The sequence below is a fragment of the Bubalus kerabau genome, chromosome 10 (assembly GCF_029407905.1).
Source record: "Bubalus kerabau isolate K-KA32 ecotype Philippines breed swamp buffalo chromosome 10, PCC_UOA_SB_1v2, whole genome shotgun sequence".
NCBI lineage: Eukaryota > Metazoa > Chordata > Mammalia > Artiodactyla > Bovidae > Bubalus > Bubalus kerabau.
In genome coordinates, this window is record NC_073633.1 from 51595096 (window position 1) to 51614637 (window position 19542).

Below are 19542 nucleotides of genomic sequence, written 5' to 3' on the forward strand. Positions count from 1 at the left end.
GGAGGGTGGAACTGGCCACATTGGCACAGGAGGGGTGGTGACAGGCAAGGAAGTCCATTACAACAGAGGAAGCAGAATCCAGAGAAAGATCTGACTTGGATTTTCTAGTTAGCCTTTAGATGTTTGCCAGCCCAAGAGGCTTAGAAAATTCCCTGAGCTAATCAGTTAGTTGCCTCCAGGCCAAGGTCTCCTGGCCTCTAGCATTGCAAGGCTCCATCTCTGCTAACATCCCTTACTTACTTATTATGTGCAAAGCACATTGCTAAGTGGGTGGATAATTAGAAGTGTAGGCTGGTAGGCTGTGGTCTGTAGCTGGAATTACTTAAAGCTCACAATTCAAAGCAGAATATAATAGGTAATAAAAGCAGATAACAAGTAAATGGTTCAGTGCTCTGATGGTTCAGAGAAGAAGAATGCTAGGACTGGATGGTTAAGAAAAGCTTCCTGGAGGAAGAGGACTTTCACGTGGACCTTGGGGGATGGGGAGGATTCAGTATGGCCAGAAGGAAGTGCTACTGGCCAAGTTGATGATGGCGTCACATGAGTGGAGGCAAGAAAGAGCAAGGTGGCATTTGAGGGAAGACATACAGAGACGTTGTTACGGGGGGAGGGATAGACTCTGTCAGAAAGATAAGGTGGGTCAAACAGGGGAGCATGGAGGAGGAGGCCAGGCTTTCCCCACTTTGTCTCGTGGATGGAGGGGTGGGGTTGGGGGTAATCTGTGTTTTAAGGAGAGTCGGGGTGATAAGGGGTGCAAGAGAAAAAATAGAGAGGCAGGAAGACATTTGGCCCTTGAAGAAACACCATTCTGTGTCTTAATGTCCAGTTTAAAGTGACGGCAGTAACAGGGCAGGGCAGGGCGGGGCAAGAGCCCTGTCGAAGGAGGAATCCACAGAGTCTGGGTATCAGCCCGCCCACCTCACCCCTCCGCGCGGCGCGGGGCGGCGTGTGGGAGGAGACAGGAGCAGGGCAGGCACGGAAAGAAGCAGAGACTTGAGGTCTGCACCTCATTCCATATGGTCTGGTGTGAACCCTCGGGGTCTCGATTTCTTCCCACCTGTGACTTGGGGAAGGGATTGTTTGATCAGTGTTCCTCAAGCTATGGCTTGGGGTCACCTGCATCAGAATCACCTGGAATGCCTTCCAGATATGCAGATTTCTGGGCCTCAGCCTGGACCTGGAGGAGGGAGGGAACCTGAAAAACGTGTCTATTTCAGGTGATCCTTAGGCAATCTGTTAGAGAACCTCTGACCGGATGATTCCCAAGACCTCTCTAGCCTGAGTCAGAGGAAACCTGCCCCACCTCTTCTCCTGGCTTCCCAGGTAGAGTGGAGATACCACTCACATCTCTCCAGGGCTCCCTGCCTCTGTAGGACAGCCTACAGAGTGGAGCGAGGAAGTCATGGAGAGCAGAGAGACACCATGTCAAGAGGTAGAGGAGGAAAATCTTACTGCCATTTAGGCATGACATGGGGCTCCCTGGGGAGGGCCTCTGTACACCCATATCGACTAATCCAGAAGCATTTCTTCCTGACCCCTTGTGCTGGCCAGCCCTCTGTCCCTCCTACCCGACAGTTAGGGTGGCTCTTTGCTGAGGGAGCAGAGGGCAGAGTGTAAGGATGCAAGACATGCATGCGGGTGAGCACAGAGGCAAACCTGGCTTTTTATTAGTGAAGTGAGCACACACGTGATGTGGAGTCAGGTCAGTGGGGGCCCATGAAAGAGGCTGGATGGAGGATAGGTAAGGAGGCAAACAGGTCCAGGCTGGCAGCTGGCATCAGTGTTCACAGTCACACAGGTAAATAGAGAGCCTGGCATAGATGCCGGGGAAATGGTTTCCAAACAACACGGGCTGCACCGAATGGGGCAAGTCCAACCCAAGGCCGCGTGCTGGTTTTCCCAGGGTGCAGACCTCAGCTACTTTGCACGTAGATGCCGCTGAGTCATCCTGCTCTGCGGGCCTCCGGCTGCCAGGAACACATGGTAGGACTTTTAGAAGCACATGGAAAGGGAATTTGAGCCCCTTCCCCCTCCACACTGAGTCACTGGACTGACCTCCTCGATGGCCTCCTGGAGACAGGAGGACCATCTGACAGCCAGGGTGGGGCCAACCCTGCCCCAGGTGTCCCTCCTGGGGGGATGGAGCGGCACCGGGTATGTGTTGGCATGTGCTGAGTCAGTGCCCTGCCCCCTGCAGTCAGTCCCAACTTGATCCTGCTGAGCCACCAACTCTGAAATGGAGGGCAACTGCAAGTCAGGCTGACTCACGACGGGAGGCTGGACTCCAGCCTGTTCAAGGGCTGTTAGAAAGCAGAATGGGGAGCCCTTGGGTGTGGAGGTGATTGAAAGAAGAGGATACTGGTCACCTTCAGTTCCTTGGTGTGGGTGCTGTTTTCAGTGTGTGAAAAGCCATCAAGCTTACTTATGATACATGTACTTTTCTGTATGTACATTATATTCAATAAAAGAGTTAAATTCCAGCTGGGTAGGAGAGTCATCCTTACCCGGATAGAGTTTTCAGCCCTCCCACAAGAAACAACCAAAAAACCCTCAGTGTGTTCAAAACAACAGAGCAACTGAAAGGAATGACTGTACAGAAACTAACGAGCCAAGAACACATTATGTGAACAGAGAACAGACCTGGGCTCCATCCCTGAGGATGCCAGACACTGCTCTGATGGTCCTCCAATATGAGTAGTTCAGAAACAGACAAACGCCACTGTTCCCTACTTGGGAGAAATAAGACAAAACTTCACAGCTTCCCAGGTGGCGCTCATGGTAAAGAACCCACCTGCCAATGCAGGAGATGTAAGAGACGTGGGTTCAGTCCCTGGGTCGGGAAGATCCCCTGGAAAAGGAAATGGCAACCCACTCCAGTATTCTTGCCTGGAGAATCCCATGGACAGAGGAGCCTGGCAGGGTATAGTCCATGGGGTTGCCAAGAGTCAGACACAACTGAGTGACTTAGCATGTATGCACATCATGGGAGATGGGATGTAAGGGGAAGAGGAGGTCAAGCCCCCATCCTGGCAGGTGAGCAAGCCCCATTTCACCCCAAGTTAGGGCCCTGAGGGGCATTCACCAGACCAGCCCCTCCATTCCAGAGTGGGGACTCGGGAAAGATGGCAGCTTAGCCTGGGGGTGCCAGGCACCGGGCTCTTAGGCACTCCTGCCCAGCTTCTTGGCCCGAGGCAGGACTCCCATGACCAGGCACTGCCGCCACATTCCTCAAGCTGCTCTCCTCTCTCACAGACAACAGATGCTTTATCTTAAAGGATTTCCTTGGGAATTTGGAAGGGCTCCTCCATCAGGGTGAACCTCATTGGTTCTTCAGGCTCCCACCTCCACGCCTCTTCTGTCCTAAATCTGCTGGAATATTAGGTTGCTACAGTCAAACAATCCCTGGGATTTACGACGTTTTTCCTGAGCTAGAACTAGACATGGGACACATGCAAGGAAGCTAGAGGAAGAACTCTTTCCTTTCTCTTCTTTAGTAGTGGTTAAAGATACCATTGGAGAAGGCAATGGCACCCCACTCCAGTACTTTTGCCTGGAAAATCCCATGGACGGAGGAACCTGGTAGGCTGCAGTCCATGGGGTCGCTGAGTCGGACACGACTGAGTGACTTCACTTTCACTTTTCACTTTCCTGCATTGGAGAAGGAAATGGCAACCCACTCCAGTGTTCTTGCCTGGAGAATCCCAGGGACGGGGAAGCCTGGTGTGCTTCCGTCTCTGGGGTCGCACAGAGTCGGACACGACTGAAGCGACTTAGCAGCAGCAGCAGCAAAGATACCATGTGACTTCATGATCAGAGGCAATATGAAAAACAGACTAAGAGCTAGCTAGCAGGAAGCTGCTACACAGGGAGCTCAGCCCATGCTCTGTGATGACCTAGAGGGGTGGGGTTTGGGAGTCTCAAGAGGGAGGGGATAAATGTATACATGGAGCTGATTCTTGTTGTTGTACAGCAGAAACCAACACAACATTGTAAAGCAATTGTAATCCAATTAAAAATAAATGAAAAAAAAAAAAAAGACTATCACTTAGAGCTAAAGGGAGAACTTAAAATAGCAGTTACGGAACATATGCAATTAAAAGGCTGATTTCATTAAGGAGAATTCTTATCTATACCAAAGGTAGAGCCTGGCCAACTCACAGAATCCCAGTGCCTTCTCCCCCATTCCCACTGCCAACCTGAGGATGAATGACAAGAGGCACAAAGCACTCTTAGGGGAGAGAGAACCAGAAGGGCCAGAACATGTTTTTCATACAAGGAAACTGAATCGCTATGCCTGCATCTTGGGGGTTTCCCTTGAGGCTTAGCAATCCAACCCGCTATAATTTATTCATTAAATCTGTGCTATAGTTCCAGTTACTTCTAGAAGTTGTGACATCCAGGGTTTGCCTGGATGTGCTGTGGTCCACCCGTTCGTCATCATTTCTCATCTTTCCTGAGTTGCAGAATTGAGGTCTGTGTGTTCTGGGTGCCTGCATTTTCCTGTCCACAGCTGGCCTTACCAACTGGGTGAAAAGATAAGGAAGCTAGCATTTGTTCCTAAAGGTGGGGGTGGTGTCGTGGGGGTACAGGGGTGGTGGTGAAGGGCGGGGGAGGCAGAAAACCAGGAGGAAGAAGAGGAAAGTGTACAGAGCGCAGAACCAAGCAGACCTCCTGGAGATGGCAGCTTGGCCACTTTCTGGGTGAATGGCCTTAGGAAAGTAACTTGACCTCCCTGGACCGTGGTTTTCTCAACTACAAGATGGGAGTCATAACAGCATCTACCTCAGTGGCACCAGCATGGGGCAGCATCAGCATCCCCTGGAGCTCCGGATGCTCTTCCCAGACACTCCGAACTGCAAGTGAAGCTCACGGGAGGAGTCTGGGAGAAAAACCGCAAACGCTTCACCTCCAATCCATTAGCAGCGAGGAAAGCACCATGTATGGCTTTGTTAGAAACACAAGTTCTCCCGCCCATACCAGATTTACTTCCAAATCAGAAACTCTGGGGCTGGGCCCAGCCCTCTGCTTTAATAAGTCCACCAGGTGATGCTGATGCATCCTCGAGTTTGAGAATCTCTGTTCTCCCCAAGTTGTGGTGAGGATGCAGTAAGATAATGCACAGAAATGGGCTTGCAGTTCGTGGTGCAGAGTGTGCATGCAGTGGGGCCAATACCTTCTTTCCCTTCGTGTCATGGGGTTATGGTGGAATTCTATTAGCTAATCTGTGGGTAACTGCCTTGTCAAGTCTACAAGACCAAACAAACGTGAGAGGTAGATCTTAGAAAGGATCTACCTCTTCATGCTTTTCTGAACTGCCTGAGTTTTTATGGGTGAGGATCCGTTTTAAATTTTTATTATTTTTTTAGATCATTCTTCAGCTTTATTGAGGTGTAATTGGCAAAAACTGTGTATATATTAAAGGTGTCCAATGTGACAGTTTCATATATGTTGTGAAATGGTCACCACAATAAACCTAATTAGCACTCATCAGCTTACATAAGCATAAGCATTGTTTCAGCTCAGTCGTGTCCACCTCTCTGCGACTCCAAAGACTGTAGCCCACCAGACTCCTCTGTCCATGGGATTTCTCAGGCAAGAATATTGAAGTGGGTTGCCATTTCTTCTTCCAGAGCATCTTCCCAACTTGGGAGTCAAACGCACGTCTTCGTGGTCATTGCATTGCAGGCAGATTCTTTACCACTACACTACCTGGGAAGCCCTACCTCACACAATTACTTTTTTTTTTTTTTTCATTCCCTACCTTCTTCCCCCCTGAAAACCACCTGTTTGTCCCCTGTATCTATGACTATTTATTTTTTAGATTCCACATATGAGTAAAATCATACCACATTTGTCCTTCCCTGACTTGTTATCTGTCTCAGCATACTACCTTTTTAAAAAAAAAGAGTGTCAGTCACTCAGTCGTGTCTGACTTTTTGCAACCCATGGACTATAGCTCGCCAGGTTCCTCTGTCTATGGAATTCTCCAGGCAAGAATACTCTGCTGCTGCTGCTAAGTCGCTTCAGTCGTGTCCGACTCTGTGCGACCCCATAGACAGCAGCCCACCAGGCTCCCCCATCCCTGGGATTCTCCAGGCAAGAACACTGGAGTGGGTTGCCATTTCCTTCTCCAATGCATGAAAGTGAAAACTGAAAGTGAAGTCGCTCAGTCGTGTCTGACTCTTAGTGACCCCATGGACTGCAGCCTACCAGGCTCCCCGTCCATGGAGTTTTCCATGCAAGAATACTGGAGTGGGGTGCCATTGCCTCCTTCGAAGAATACTCTAGGTTCATCCATATTCTGAAAACCAAAAGGAGTTTCCCTTGTGAGAAAAAAAGGCATTGAGCAAAAAAACCCCAAGGGTTCCAAGCTCTTGTCCCATGGGCTTCACATGCCAGAAAGTTCTTCCAAACTTGTTCTTCAGACCAGTTACCCTGGCGCTTTCCTGGCATCTGCGGGATAGATATCCAGTTCCATAGCTATGGCCACCTCAGTCATGCAGCTTAAATCACTGGAGCATCCCTTGCTGCCCAGCCCAGAGAATGCACTCCTCCCCTCTGAGCCTCTGGGCTGAGCCCTGATTTCAGTTTAGGAGTGGAGTGGAGTGGAGTAGAGCTGGGAAGAAATCTTGGGCTGGGCTACAGGGAATTCTGAGCTCCATAAGCCCAGCCCCATGCAGGTTCCCCCCGATACCTGGGGCAGAGACAGGCCTTGGAACTGCAGGGTGAGAGCTGCCTGGGAGCGGGTCCTGCCAGGGGCTCTGTGGGGCCTCTTGCTGTGCTCAAACCTGCCCTTTCTGCTGCATGCTGGTCTCAAGCCCCAGGCAGTCAGGTGAGGGCAGGACACATCCCTCCAGCAGCCAGTTAAAGCCCTTGGCAGTCCATCCCCAGCATGAAGAGAGAGGGGAGCAAGCGCCTGGGGTAAACCAGATCAGAAGAAAAGATTGAAAGCAAAAAGGCTGAATTCAGAGCAGATGAGTGAAGGTGCCTTGGGTAGAGAAGGTCTGGTTTTTCATGGAGAATGGATCCGAGATTGTCTCAGCAGGCTCCCACAGTCTCCTCAGAGGGAGCAAGGGCCCTCTGTCCTGCTCTGTTACTATCTTCCTCTGCAGGGGCAGAGGGGGTGAAGGGCACAGGCACTACTGAGGCGCCCAAGAACACAGCCAGCCACGCCACATGGCCAGGAAAGAGAGCCAGCACCTGCTCTGGACAAAGACTGTATTGTAGTGATTCTCAGATGCAACTTTTTTTACATTATAGCATCTCTGTAAGTGGGATATATCTTATAATCCATGGCATCTAGAAGCACTGAAATATGGTAGCTGTTCCACAAATACTCACCAGAGAAGTTCCCTGTTAGATGCTAAGAGCACAGAGAAAGGAGCTGAAGTGATTTAATTTCCACAATTCAATAGTGAAACAGTGGAGGCAAGAAAATGTAAAACGAACGGCTAGTATGCATGGCACAGAGGAATAATGCGAAATCATATTAGATTTTGAACTCGAACTTCTTCCCATTTTCAGTCAGGCCACAGTTTACTTATATGCCTAAGTGGTATTAGATCAGTATGACAAATATTTTTAAGGAAAATAAGTTAGGTGCCTATCTTTTTTTTTTTTTGGTCATACCACATGGCTTGTGGGATCTTAATTCCTTGACCAGGAATTGAACCACTCACAAGGTGGTGAGTGTACAGAGTCCAGGGAATTCTTATAGCTATGTGGGTTTTCTTTTTTTTAGTTAACAAAAGTATCCCTTTAAGGTACAAGCTTTCCAATGACCTGGCAAGTATTTGATTTTTGCCAACCAGGAAGGAACAAGTACGGGCTGCCACCTCCTTTTGTCCATAAAGGTTGCCTCACAACTGGTATAATTCTAAATAAAATTGTTCATTTAGCTCATTTTAGCTTTTTAAATGATTTTGCAATCATTAACTTGAGACATACATCAGCTGTGTGACTTCTGAGTGAATGGGAGGAGACCCATTCAGATCTCATAAGGATGCCTGTGGTTAGTTTCAGGGCAAACGTTCATGATGCCCCCACATCTGGACAGTTGGCTCAGAAAGGGCTACCTGGTTACGACCAGAGTGAGACTTGCTTACAGCAGGGAATGGAGACACTGGTGAATGGGGCCTGGGCTTTTGTAGTGAGGCCCCTGCTTGGCACCCCATCTTCTTGAAACTGCATGAGAAGTTGAGAAAGGAGGAAAGGTGACTCTGAAGGTTGTGGAACAAAGAAGTTTTGTAGCATGTCTGAGGCACTCACGCAAATGGCTGTTTCCTCTTTTGGCTTTTGCCACCAGGAAGCCCAGAGGCAAATTGGTGATTCCAACTTGAGTAACTGCCCATTCTCCTATGATCCACAAATCTAAAGATTCTTCATTGATGATGCCCTTCTAGTTCACAGATATTTTTTCTGATCCTGAACCAAAGTGTTATACAAATAAATTTCTGGAATCATTATCTAGAAAGGACTAGAGAGTAATGGTACCCTACATATTCATCACTCTTTTATTCTGCCCTCCTCCATGGACACCATTATTTAAAAGGTTTAACAAATGAAATAAATAATTTTCCCCAATTGTTTTCTAAAATTTTTGTTCATATATTTATTTGGCTGCAACAGGTCTTTAGCTGTGGCATATGACCTCTTAATTAGGTAAAGCATGTGGGATATATTAATAGTTTCCTGACCAGGGATTGAACCTACACCCCCTACAATGGGAGTGTGGAGTCATAGCCACTGGACCACCAGGGAAGTCCCTCCCATTTTTTTTTTTAATTAATCAAAGACAGATCTGAAAACAATCAAAGTTTTAAGTTAGCCCAATAAAACTGATTCATATTTATTCCACAAACATTTATAAATATTAAATGCCAAGTATTAGACTAGATGCTGAGGAAATGATGAATAAGGTGTGAATAAGACTGAGAGTCTGGAAGGAGACAGTAAATTAGATAGGGCCTTACAATGCAGAGAGATGAAGCACAGAAGAGAGTGACTTTGCCTAGTGTCTTGGGAAAGAATCAGAGAAGGCTTCCTGGAGGAGGTGATGTCCAAGCTGAGGCCTGGAAGACATGGAAGAGCTAGCCAGGCAAAGGGAAGAGGTTAAAAAAGCTTTAGGGTGTAAAGGATCAACTAGGCTGGTAGGTCCAGGGAACCAACAAGGATCTCAGAGAGCAGGAAAGGGGCTGGGGAGATGGACCAGAGAGTGAGGGGCTCATGAGCCGGCCGGAGTTGGGACCTCACTCTGGAGATAGCAGGAGACAGATGGAGTATTTTGAGTAGAAAACAGAAGCATTTTAGAAGGGTCATCCTGGCTAGAGCATGGAGAGTAAATTGAGTATGAGACATTGGAGAAAGTGGGGCCAGAGGGACACCGGAGTCTGAACCAAGGGAGGGGCAACGGGGGTCCCGACCTATTGATATAACTCAGCCCAAAACGTAGACACCTAATGTTGTCATTGGCTGGAGCAGCCTGATTGTGAATGAGGGCTAGTCTCTGTTGGGCTGCATGAAGTATTCAAATCAGCATCCACTGCCATTGCTGCCCAGGTGGGACCCCAGTGGGGACTACCGATGCAGCCAAGCCCCACAATCATTTGCAGATGAGGTGACAAAAACTGAGAGCTGTCAACTGGCCCAAGCATGAGAAACTGAGCAGAGACTGGAATCTGTGTCCTGATTTCAGTCTCGTGTATTTTCCCCAGACATTTAGTGGATGCTCATTTTATGCCAGGCATTGTGTACTCTACACGACACATCACAACACTGAGCAAAAGGCACTGAGGAAATGCAGTGTTTTTTCAACCAAGTAAATAATACAGACTTGCCAGAAACAAACTGTGCCAAAATAACTTGCTTTTCTTCTCTGTATGAGTAAAAGGCTTAGCGGTTAAAGAACACACAATAGACTTAAGACCTGTTGACATAAATAAACATTTGATACAGTTCCTTGTAACACACTCATGGGAAATGTAGATCAAAGACCAACGTGGTTGCTAGGGAAAAAAAATCAATATTCTCAAGTCATTTGTACTGTTGGCAGCACACAGCTGGGAGAGATGTCAGGGGTCCTCCAGGGGCCGTAATGACCGTTTTCAGATTCTTCGGAGTAGGATGGACAGCTGAAGGAGTCAGAAAGATGAGTGTTGGAAAGAAGAACAGGGAATAGATGCCAGAAGGAGAAAAGCAGGTCAAAGAGGGCGGGTGGAGTGGGGCAGAAAGTGCAACCAGTGAGGAACATCGAGTGAGCGCAGCCACACGGCAAGGTGGCAGGGACCGAATGAGGAGAGCTGTTCGCTCCCCGCCCCGCCCCGAGCTTAGTCCTGGTGACTCAGGAAAGAGGTGTAAGCATGCATTTCCGCATGCACACATGTGCATGCACGCACACACCCACACGCATGTGCATCTATCATACATTCTTAGATGTGTCCTTAGCCCACACTCAACCTCCATCTCCTGCACCCCAAACCTGGAGTGAGGCTCTCCGCTGGTTTCTGAGCTACCGGAACGTGTGTTGACATCTCACTGCTCACAGCGGTGCTGGGGTGAGATCTTACAGCCTGCCGCTCACCCCTGGGTGCTTCTTTCTGGCAATTTCCCAAGAGCCTCCCAGCTCTCTCTCTTTTTAAATTGGAGTATAGCTGCTTTACAATGTTGTGTTAGTTTCTGCTGCACAGCAAAATGAATCAGCTATATGTATACATATATCCCCTCCCTGTTGAGCCTCTCCTATTGCCCCATCCCAAGCCTCTAGGCTTTTTTTAACCTTTTATTTCGTATTGGGGTATAACCAGTTAACAATGTGTGACAGTTTCAGGTGAACAGCGGAGGGACTCAGGGGCCACCCAGTCCTACATATACATGTATCCATTCTCTCCCAAACCAGCTCTTGATGAATCTTTTGGTGTAATGCCATTGGCAAGGCTGGAGTAGGAAAGGTCCCATTACTGAGTAAAACCTAACACAGAAGGTCTGTAGGGAAGACTGTGTGTGCAAAGATGCCTGGTCAGAAAACTCATTATGGGGAAAAAATTGAGAACTGCAGGAATTTAATGTCCCTTCACTTAATTGCGTTGTAAGCATAGGCACCTCTTGGGTTAACAGCCAAGTGCCCACTCTCCAGCTAAGGCTAACGTGCCAGGTTATCACTGGAGAATGTTTTCCTCCAAGGTGGTGTTTGAGCACAAACCTGCTGCAACCAAGGCAGTGTTCGAGGGGTATGGGGTGAGAAGGAGCCCTTTTTTGTCTCAAGGAGAGTTATCTAGAAGGACATCAGCAGTGTGGGGAGTGACACTCCCCAGCAGGCTGCTTCGGCAGAGGCACAGAGCCCAGTCCAGGAGAGGAGCTGGAGATATACTTGTTGAGTGAATGAGGAAAGAATGGTTTGTTTCTCTCTTTGCTTTTGGCTCTGGGTGTCAGGGAAGGCACCAGGGAGAAGGTGGCACTTGATCTGGGATGGTAGGATTTCAGAGGTGAAACTGGTCTGAAATGAAATGCCACATCTCCATACATATCTCATTAGAAGTAAAAGGAGACATGCAGGGAGCCCTAGATTTGTTTTCCGGTGAGGTGAAAGGGTGAACTTGCTTTAAAAGGTTGGAAACAGCCCTTAAGGTAAAAAAAAAAAAAAAAAAAAGACTTGAGACTATTCCATTCAGAAGGGCCTGGGAACCAGCCTGTCTTGGGAGTCCATCACAAACAGACATTGATCTTAAGCTACCACATTTATTCCTCCCAACAGCTCTGGGGTCCTGCCTGGTGGGTGTTACTGCATTCCTTTTGTAAGCAAGCTCAGGGAATCTAAGAGTTGTACTCAAGGTCACACAACCAGTAGGTGGTGGAGCTGTGACTGGCAGCTTGGTCAATGGCTCCAAAGCCCTTGACCTTCCTACTGAATTTCACACCCCTCTGGAAGGAAGATTTTGACACTTTTTGGGGGGCTCCAAAATCACTGTAGATGGTGACTGCAGCCATGAAATTAAAAGACACTTGCTCCTTGGAAGAAAAGTTATGACCAACCTAGACAGCATATTAAAAAGCAGAGACATTACTTTGCCAACGAAGATCTGTCTAGTCAAAGCTACGGTTTTTCCAGTAGTCATGTATGGATGTGAGAGTTGGGCTATAAAGAAAGCTGAGCAGCAAAGAATTGATGCTTTTGAACTGTGGTGCTGGAGAAGACTCTTGAGAGTCCCTTGGACTGCAAGGAGATCCAAGCAGTCAATCCTAAAGGAGATCAGTCCTGAATATTCATTGGAAGGACAGATGCTAAAGCTGAAACTCCAATACTTTGGCCACCTGATACAAAGAACTGACTCCTTGGAAAAGACCCTGATGCTGGGAAAGATTGAAGGCAGGAGGAGAAGGGGATGACAGAGGATGATATGGTTGGATGGCATCACCTACTCAATGGACATAAGTCTGAATAAACTCTGGGAGTTGGTGATGGACAGGGAGGCCTGGTGTGCTGCAGTCCATGGGGTCACAAAGAGACACGACCAAGTGACTGAACTGAACAGGAAGGGAGACAGAAGTAGCCTGGATGAAGATCTTCAGGTTTGAGAAGCACCATCAAATGTCAAGTTTGGAAACTGAGGGAGCAGCTTTAAATAACAGCAAGAGTGCTGTAGGTTAGATATCAGAAGGGACTTCCTCTTTGTGAAAGCTGGTAGGTGAAGAATGGGCTCATAAAAGGTCAACACTGAGGGGCCAGTGAGCCTTCATTTAGGTCAGGTTCCACCCTGGGGAGCTGCAGAAAGCTCACATCTTTTATCAGATCCCCCCTTTTTGTTATTTCTAGATGCCCCCAGGAATGTTGACCAGGTCACAAATCCCTGCACACTGCTGTTTCTCCCCTTTAGCTCTGGACTATCACCAGGGCTTATCTGCTGGTCATCTCTCACCACCTGATAACCACTGCCCAGGCTCTGGACCCTCCAAAGGCTATTGTGGGAGACAATGTGAGGGTCAGGGTCAGTGGCAGCCTGGATGGTTACTGGCACTGATTTGGGTCTCAGTCACCACATCTGCTAAATAAGAACATACTGCCTCTGTCCTAGGCTTGTTATGCACTTTAATTAACACTTACTAAGGATGTAGAACAGTGGTTGGTGGACTGTGGCCCATGGGCTAAATCCAGTCCACCACTTGTTTTGTAAATAAAATTTTCTTGGAACACAGTTGTACTCACCATTCACCTGTTTGCATATTCTCCATGGCTGCTTTTTTTTTTTTTTTTTTAAACAACAGAGTTGTGTAGTAGCAGCAGACCATATAGCTGACAAAGCCTAAAATATCTGCTATCTGGCCTTTTGTAGGAAATGTTAGCCCACCTCTGATGCAGAATGATGTCTGGCATGTAGAAAGTACTCATTAAATGGTCACTTAAAAAGAAAAAAGCCTCACTAGGCCTTGGGGTTTAACAGAGTTTGACTGAGGTTCTGGGGCAACACAAAGAGCCTCAAAGAAAAACCTAAAACAGGTTTGTCTGTCATCGGTGCTCCCCGAGGGCAACCACGATCCCTGACCCTGGGATCACCTACCACCAGTCATAGGCGCCAGTCCTGCCCTTCTGGCCTGGCCTGTGTTTCCTCTTTCCAGAGGCCAGGCCCCAGGATGACTGACAGCGAGAGTGCTTCATTCTGTTTAGAAAAACCTCCTCTGCAATGTGTGATCTGCGTGGTCCAGGCAGGGCCATCACAATAGTCCAGGGCTTCTCAGCCTCTGCACTTCCGGCACTGGGGGCAGCGGGTTTCTTTGCAGGGGGCTGTCCCTGTACTGTACAGTGTTCAACAGCATCTCCGGCCTGCCCATGTACCCACTGGATGCCAGCAGCATTTCCCCCTGTGATGACACCAAAAATGTCTCCAGATGTCACCAAACATCCCGAGGGGACAAAATCGCTTCTGCTGAGAACCACTGGCTTAGTCTGTAATAACATCACAGGTGAGGCACCAGACATTCCAGTCCAGGATAGCTAAATCCGTAGAAAAACAGTGCTCTTTGCAGGCGCACAGAACTGTTAAAGACGCATCCAATTTATATCACTGGATGGCTAGACAGAAGGCTTAGCATTTTGGCCTGAAGCACCAGCAATGGGCCTGTTACAGCTGGGGCTGCACTTTCACAGCAACACTGGGTAGTTACCTGCCTCAAGCCTGGGTCCCTAAGAGGGGGCTTGGCCAAGCACCCTGTCCCATTACACGGGGAGGGTCTCCCCAAAGACAGATTTCTGGTCCCTCTCCCAGATCATAGAAAATGCTTATGTACTCCCTGCTGGACCTGCCCTTTACCACATGCAGATTTTCCAGCTTCATCCATTTTATATCCTGCTCCTCCAAGTAATAAGAAACTGCCAGAGGCTATAAAATAACAGGCTCTTCACTGATTCGCTTATTCTTTTACTGATCCTTAATGATGGACGTGAGTCTGAGTGAACTCTGGGAGTTGGTGATAGACAGGGAGGCCTGGCGTACTGCGATTCACGGGGTCGCAAAGAGTAGGACACGACTGAGCGACTGAACTGAACTGAACTGAATGATTCCCTTTGTGGGCTGGTCACTGGGGATCAGAGATAAGCAGGACACAGCCATGCCTTTCATGCACTGAGAGCTGGGAGAGCAGACACGTAAACAGGTCACAACAACGGAGCAGATTAAGTCCTATGATAGTGTACACTGGCCCTGGGGACACAAAGGTGGGGCAGAATTCCTGGATTTAGGGGGTGGTGACGTGGCTGTCAGGCTCGCCTGAGGAGCTGATTCTTGAAAGACAAAGGGAGGAGCAGGACAAGGAGCATGCCTGCGAGTTTACACACATGGGATGAGGATGGCATTCCACTTCAGGCAACAGAGCTCCCAAACCAGACAAGAGTGTGGGGTGCAGTCAGAGACTCAGGATAGCAGCGTGCTGGAGTGGTGGTGTGGGGAGAATATTCCCCCTGGGAGCAGAGGCTCTGACACCTTTTGTTCCAGACTATCTTTTCAAAGATGTTTATGTAGAAAATCATCCTGTAAGTTTGAGACAGTGTCTCCTCCCAGGGCAGAAAGCAGATTGGTTTGCTGCCCAGGAACTATTGTCTCTCTTGGAGGCGAATGTTGAGCAAGCTTGATAACTGCCTCTAAACACAGGGGTTTCTTGAGCCGGGAGGGACACTCATCATGCTGAGCAGTTTGCAAGCGCCAATGTCACAAGGCCCTCATTACATCCCTCTGTGGATCTGAGCTTAGGAAACAGGCAAATGTCCCTCGCCGGCCCTGTATTAAACTGTGCTTCGACTCAGGGCTCTCGTGTCTTCAGCAGCATCTGTGAACCGTGGCAGGCTAACGTGTTAGTCTGGGTGAAGTCTTAGACCCCCCACCCCGACTTTTTTGACACATGGCAGTGTGGGAGAAGCAAAGGCTGCAGTTGGCGGGGTGGAGATCACCAGGGGATTTGGGGCTGCACTCCAGACCTTGGGATTAAGCCTGAAGGCTCGAGGAGCCGCTGAAGAACTTTCAGCAAAGAGATGTCTGGATCTGGATCTAGCTTGGGGAGTGGAGGACTGGAGAAACAAGGCCAGTGAGGCCTATAGATATGGAGCTATGCATCTGAATAGAATATCCAGTGGGGGCAGATGAAGGCCAAGTCTAAAAGAAACTCAATACGGGGCCTTGACAGCATTTTTTCTGAATTGGGAATCAATTGGGATAATCCATTGCATTTATTTGTGGTCTCTTTAAAACTTTCATGCCCTTGACATTTCTGAAGCATATTATCATGTAGAATGTCCTTCCGTTTGGGTTTGTCTGAAGGTTTCTTATGAGATTCAGGTTGTCCATTTTGGCACAGAGAGTACAGAAGTGATGTGCTTGGTGTGTGTGTATATATATACATACATATATATACACACACATATATAATATACATATATATGCCCACACAATACATATGTATACATATATAGACAATGGAATATTAGCCATAAAAAGAATGAAATAAAGTCATTTGCAGCAACATGAATGGACCTAGAGATTATCATACTAAGTGAAGTAAGTCAGAGAAAGACAAATATTATATGATATCACTTATATACATATATGGAATCTAAAAAGATGATACAAATGAACTTACAAAACAGAAATAGACTCAGAGACATAGAAAACAAACCTATGGTTACCAAAGGGGAAAGGGGGAAGGTATAAATTAGAGGAGTTTGGGATTAACAGATACATACTGCTGCTGCTGCTGCTGCTGCTGCTGAATCACGTCAGTTGTGTCCGACTCTGTGCGACCCCATAGACGGCAGCCCACTAGGCTCCCCCGTCCCTGGGATTCTCCCGGCAAGAACACTGGAGTGGGTTGCCATTTCCTTCTCCAGTGCATGAAAGTGAAAAGTGAAAGTGAAGCCACTCAGTCGTGTCTGACTCTTTGCAACCCCATGGACTGCAGCCTACCAGGCTCCTCCGTCCGTGGGATTTCCCAGACAAGAATAGTGGAGTGGGTTGCCATTGCCTTCTCCAGATACACACTACTATATATAAAATAACAAGGACCTACTATATAGCATGGGGAACTCTATTCAATATCTTGTAATAACCTATAATGGAAAAGAATCTGAAAAAGAATATATATATATATGTGTGTGTGTGTATATATATAGTGTATACACACACATATATATAACTGAATCACTTTGCTGTGCACCTGAATCTAACACAACATTGTAAATCAACTGTATTTCAATTTTTTAAAAAAGTTTAAAAATAAAGACAAAATATTGTCCTAAAAAGAAAAGAGTGCTAAGAGAGGAAAACTGTCACCTCCCTGTGCCTGACAATGGGGGCCAGAGGAAGGAGACTGTGACTCCTGGGTTTTGGCGGGTGGGTGGCAATATTAGCTGAGAGAGAGAACCTCGAAGGAGGTAGAGGTGGTTTTGGGGCGAGGAAGGTGAGAGAGGGAAAGATGGCAGGTTTGGTTATTTCTCAAATTGTTTGTCTGCCTGTCTGCCTCCCCTTCCAGGCATGTCTGATTTCAGGAGGCCATGGAACATCTTAAGGAGGTGTCCCTTAAGGCTCTGGAGCTCAGGAGGAAACCCCGACAGGGCAAAGGTTGTGCTGAAGCCATGGGAGGGGACAGGATTACCCCGGGGGAGTGTGAATGAGAGAGAAAGAGCCAAAGACAATAACCATGGGACAGCTGCCTTGAAGGGCAGGTGGCTGCTGAGAGCTGCAAAGGGGCAGGAGGAATGGGAAGACAGCTCAGACAAACAGTATCCCCCAAACCCAGAGAGGAGAGGTTCAGAAATGAGTGGGATCACCAGGGCCACGGGCTACAAGAAAAATGAGGGCTGAAGAGTCTACTTGAATCCAGTGGGAGGTGGAAGTCAGAGTCCTGGGGCCCTGAGATCTCAGTGGGGAGTGGAGGTACAGAAGTGAGCAGTGTAGACAATTCTAATATGATGCTTGGCTGCAAAGAGGCAGTGAGGGGGACTTCCCTGATGGGCCAGTGGCTAAGACTCTGTGCTCCCAATGCAGGGGGCCTGGGTTCAATCCCTGGTCAGGGAACCAGATCCCACATACTGCAACTAAAAATGCTACATGCTACCAGGAAGATCAAAGATCCTGAGTGCTGCAACTGACTCCCGGTGCAGCCAAATAAATATATATTTAAAAAAGGAGGTGGAGGGGGGCACTTCCAGGTGGCTCAGTGGTAGAGAATCCAGCTTCCAAGGCAGGGGACGTGTGTTCAATCCCTAATCCAGGAAGATGCTACAAAGCAACTAAGCCACGCACCGCTACTGAAACCCACACGCCTAGAGCCTGTTCTCCACAAGAAAACCCACCTCAATGAGAAGCCACACACTGCAACTAGAGAGTAGCCCCCACTCGCCGCAACTAGAGAAAAGCCCAAGACTAGAGAAATGGCCGTGCGCAGCAACAAAGACCCAGTGCAGCCGTAAATAAACAAGAGACGCAGCAAGGGACCAGAGCAGGAGGCAAGGGGAGGTCCTCATCCTGGGAAACAGATACCAGAAGCCCACAACTAAATAGCTTGTTCAGGGCCGCCTTCAACTTAGATATCCAGGGTGGCCCTTGACCTGCTGTCTGACCGCCAATCCAGTCTCGGCTCCTCACCCACAGCCTCACACTTTTAACAAACGTTAAAAATGATGGGGAGAGGGAGGGAGAGGAGAGCAGTTTTTTGGCAGCCAGAAGAGGCACCTGTGACATTTTCCACATTCTCTGCCAGGGAAGGAGCCTGTCATTAAGGCAGCCCCAGCTCACATTATTTATTCTCCCATCAGCTTCCTTTTGGTGTCAGGAAACACTGCTTCATCACCTTATATAGAATGCACCTTTATTATCATGAATGTTCAAAGTGTTCCCTCTTCATTCAGAAGCTAGTTACAAGTAACAGCCTCCCTGGCCCCCAGACCCTTGCTTCCAGGAAACCAGGCTGTAAAACCTCCACCTTTGTTTCATGCAGGCTCTGTTCACAGTTTATGTTCTAAAACCCACACAGGAGAAACACTAATGCTTTATTTCAGCCAATGATTATTTTATAGTAGACAAGAGCAAGTTAACCAGAGTCAGATATTTAAACTACAATGAAGAGCAGCACTATGAAAGGAGAAACAAGCTTGATGTATTCATACAATGGGATATTCTTCAGCCATAAAAAGGAATGAAGTACATTATGAATGAACCTTGAAAACATTATAGTATGTGGAAGAAGCCAGACAACCAGAAGAGGCAAATCCGTAGAGACAGGAAGTAGATGAGTTGTTGCCAAGGGCTGGGGGCTGGCAGGGTGGAGAGAAAATGAGAAATGACTGCTTAGAGAACATGGGGTGCAGCATGAAAATGTCCTGGAACTGAGGCACAGCAGGGATGGCTGTGCAGCACCGAATATACTAAACGTCCTCACGTTAAATACACGTTACATGTGCGAGTGCCTGTGTGCTCAGTCGTGTCCAACTCTTTTCGACCCCATGGACTGTAGCCTGCCAGGCTCCTCTGTCCATAGAATTTCTCCAGGCAAGAATACTAGAGTGGGTTGCCATTTCCTACTCTAGGGAATCTTCCCAACCCAGGGATTGAACCCGCATGTCTTGGGTCTCCTACGTTGGCAGGCGAGTTCTTTACCACTAGCGCCACCTGGGAAGCCTAGCTATGTTATATACATTTTACCACAATAAAAAATTAATTAAAAAAAAATCTTACCTTGACACTGGAGAATAAAAAGCTCTGGCTCCAACCCCAACACCATCAAAGTAATGAGGGCTTTCCACCGGCGCTTCTTAACTTTGGCTGCACACCTGAGCAGAATCACCTGAGAAACTTTATAAAGCCTCCTGTACCTAGACTCCACTCAAGACCAATTAAACCAGGTCTTGGAGGCTGGGGCTGGGAGTAAACAGAGAAGGTCTTGGAGATTCCAGTACACAGTTATAGTTCAGAAATACTGAGTTAGACTAGACCAGTGCTCCTCAAAGTGTGGTCCCCAGACCTGCAGCATCAGCATCATCTGGGAATTGGTTAGAAACACAAATTT

At 47.9% G+C, this 19542-nt stretch overlaps 1 protein-coding gene across 1 annotated transcript in view; it reads left to right on the forward strand.

The window, feature by feature from the left end:
• CA12 (carbonic anhydrase 12) overlaps positions 1–19542 on the forward strand; it is a 60161-nt gene that overhangs the window by 8526 nt on the left and 32093 nt on the right. The window lies entirely within an intron of this gene.